The sequence below is a fragment of the Salmo salar genome, unplaced genomic scaffold (assembly GCF_965601325.2).
Source record: "Salmo salar unplaced genomic scaffold, fSalSal1 ptg000647l, whole genome shotgun sequence".
NCBI lineage: Eukaryota > Metazoa > Chordata > Actinopteri > Salmoniformes > Salmonidae > Salmo > Salmo salar.
Genome location: NW_027675451.1, coordinates 45,445 through 49,444, shown reverse-complemented (window position 1 = coordinate 49,444; position 4,000 = coordinate 45,445).

Below are 4,000 nucleotides of genomic sequence, written 5' to 3'. Positions count from 1 at the left end.
GTTTCCTCATTACCAGATATACTACATCCATAACTAGTGGTTTCCTCATTACCAGATATACTACATCCATAACTAGTGGTTTCCTCATTACCAGATATACTACATCCATAACTAGTGGTTTCCTCATTACCAGATATACTACATCCATAACTAGTGGTTTCCTCATTACCAGATATACTACATCCATAACTAGTGGTTTCCTCATTACCAGATATACTACATCCATAACTAGTGGTTTCCTCATTACCAGATATACTACATCCATAACTAGTGGTTTCCTCATTACCAGATATACTACATCCATAACTAGTGGTTTCCTCATTACCAGATATACTACATCCATAACTAGTGGTTTCCTCATTACCAGATATACTACATCCATAACTAGTGGTTTCCTCATTACCAGATATACTACATCCATAACTAGTGGTTTCCTCATTACCAGATATACTACATCCATAACTAGTGGTTTCCTCATTACCAGATATACTACATCCATAACTAGTGGTTTCCTCATTACCAGATATACTACATCCATAACAAGTGGTTTCCTTATTAGCAGGGAGGAGTTTCTGCAATCAAATTGCCCTCGTGCTGCAATTTTAGCAAACACAGAAAGGGGCCAATATTGGAGACCAAAGTCGTCTGGCACACTGCTTAGAGTTTCAACAACATGAATAACTTATTTCTAGCCTACAATCATCGATGTTACTACTAATGTGAAAACAAGACAAAATATGACTATTCTTGCTCATTTTAAGACAAATGTCAAGTAATCATTACATTCATTACAGATGTCAATTGTTGTACAACATCATGGCTACGCTGTTGGCATCACCTTTTACAGTGTATTTTCGCTGTTGTGGGCCTTTAATCATCTGTCTGTCTTTGTTGTTCACACAGGAGAGAGACGTGACTATCGTGGATCCTCTGGGGAGTCTCAACAACATCATGATGCTGAAGAGGCAGAGAAGAGTCTCTCCAGATCAGAACTCCTCAATAAACGCCTGCAGAGACCCACAGGGAAGAGAACTCACTGCTGCTCTGACTGTGGGAAGAGATTCACCTCCTCATTAGGCATTAAAATTCATCAGAGAATCCACACAGGAGAGAAACCTTATAGCTGTGGTCAATGTGGGAAGAGTTTTGGTCGGTCTGGAAAGCTGATTTTACACCAGAGAACACACACAGGAGAGAAACCTTTTAGCTGTGATCAATGTGGGAAGAGTTTTACTTCATCTGATCATCTGACAGTACACCAGAGAATACACACAGGAGAGAAACCTTATAGCTGTGATCAATGTGGGAAGAGTTTCACTACATCAAGCATTCTGACTGTACACCAGAGAATACACACAGGAGAGAAACCTTATAGCTGTGGTCAATGTGGGAAGAGTTTTGGTCAATCTGGAGAACTGACTTTACACCAGAGAATACACACAGGAGAGAAACCTTTTAGCTGTGATCAATGTGGGAAGAGTTTTACTACATCTGATAATCTGACAGTACACCAGAGAACACACACAGGAGAGAAACCTTATAGCTGTGGTAAATGTTGGAAGAGTTTTGGTCAATCTGGACATCTGACAGTGCACCAGAGAATACACACAGGAGAGAAACCTTATAGCTGTGATCAATGTGGGAAGAGATTTGGTCAATCTGGCCATCTGACATCACACAAGAGAACACACACAGGAGAGAAATCTTATAGCTGTGATCAATGTGGGAAGAGTTTTGCTGATTCTGGCTCTCTGACTCAACACCAGAGAACACACACAGGAGAGAAATCTCATAGCTGTGACCAGAGATAATCTGATAAAAGATCTCTGATCAAATATCAGAAAATACATACATGAAGGAGTTGTTTCATGATATCAATGAATTAATGTCACAATGTAGAATGTTTTAACATTGTAGAAGGAGTATTTTAATGATGTCACAATGTAGAACCCTAAACGTTTGTCCCCTGTTCTATTGATTTCAACATGATATGGATATTAGCCTCAGGGGGAAAATCCAGGCTCTGAAATGGAAGAGTTACTATTTATGAGATTTAACTAAAAGTGACAAACACAAAAAGAGTTGTGTTACACTTACCATGTTGGTGACCCACTGGAATCAAAATGCACCGCTTCAAAATGTATCTGGCTGTTTTCTACAAGTTGTCCTCTAACCAGGGATGTACACATTATTCCCAGATTCCATGTGGTTTTTAGCTGTTAGTTTTAACAGGACGTGCAACCTCATCTCCCTCCTGTCACACAAATGATTTTAGCATGATATCGATGAATAAGTGTTGTGTTCCTTTGTTTAGCGACCCCTAAATTTAAATGCATCACTCCAAAATGTAGCTGACTGTCTTCTGCAGGTTGTCCTCTAACCAGTGAGGTAAAATATATCTCCCATTTCCATGTGTTTTTTTAGTTGTGTTAGTTTCAACAGCATGTACAACCTGATTTCCCCCCTAATCGATATCAGTGATTTATTGCTACTTGTCATAACAACAGTGTTTCTGGTGCTTGTGCAGTTTATAAGAAGCTTGTTTAATAAAAATACAAGTAATATGATTATTGTGGCAGATGTTTGTGTATATAGCACATTTTATGTTTAGATTTTCAATTCATCCCAAACTGTTTCTGCATTTTGGTTATTGATTTGGACACGCCCACCAGACATTATTTCCTAAAGGACTTAATGATGAAATGCATGGAAAATATCCCACCCAGCAAAATGTAATTGAAAAGATGTTGAAAATAAGACTATGCCCAACATCCAATACACATTCAGTTTTAGTTGAAAGTGAAAGTTGAGAAGATGTAGTTTTTTTCATTGACTTGAAAACAACTTAAATTCAACGTCCTTGCAGCCTATACACATTGACTCAGTATAATAAATTGGTCTATAATCAATTGTATTAACAATCCTACATCACTCCAGCATTTATTGACAACATTCAAATTCTAATTGTCTTTATTCCACTACTGAAGAAGCATGACTCAAATCACCTCATATTTCAAACATTCAGCCTGACAAAAGATACGTGTTTTATTTTTCCATGCCTCACCATTAAGTTAATTATTGCCAATACATATTAACAAAGGGGTGTACATTTGGTTTGATATTTCATATTTACAATTAATGTAACATTTAGTAATCAATGATTTATGCAACCAACTGACAATTTTTGGGTACAATTATATTGACGTAATATCAGGGATAATTTTATAATGTAATTTTATAATATCAGGGATCATTCTCAGATGTGCCAACCCAAATGTACTAGAGCATGACATTGGGGACTGGGCCCCGTTCCAACAACATGCCTATCTAGTGAACCCTGAAAAGAGAGAGAAGCTCCGCAGTGAGGTGTGGAAAGTTACTATGGATATTGCAGGAGTTTCCTCTTGAAATCAGACATGTCTGTGGTGAGGACAACTTGGTTGCTGATTGTCTCAAGGGTGGGCAGTTAAAAAGTTTTGTGTTTTGTGTTTAGCCAGTGCGTTACCATGGATCACATATTATTTTGACACGTTTTTCCGTGTTGGAGATGAGTTTTATCTCTTATTCTTTTCTGTATGTTTTTGAAACTGCACTGTTGGTTAGGGGCTCGTAAGTCAGCATTTCACTGTTAGGTCTGTTGTATTCGGCGCAGTACAATTTGATTTGAGTTTTGTTATACGGCATGTTTTTCCGTATTTGAGATGATTTTTGTTTGGGCTCGTTCCAAGGGGACGAGAGTTCTAGAAGCTAGTGAGTTTTAGGAAGACGAGTGTTCTAGAAGCTAGTGAGTTTTAGGAAGACGAGTGTTCTAGAAGCTAGTGAGTTTTAGGAAGACAAGTGTTCTAGAAGCTAGTGAGTTTTAGGAAGACGAGTGTTCTAGAAGCTAGTGAGTTTTAGGAAGACAAGTGTTCTAGAAGCTAGTGAGTTTTAGGAAGACGAGTGTTCTAGAAGCTAGTGAGTTTTAGGAAGACGAGAGTTCTAGAAGCTAGTGAGTTTTAGG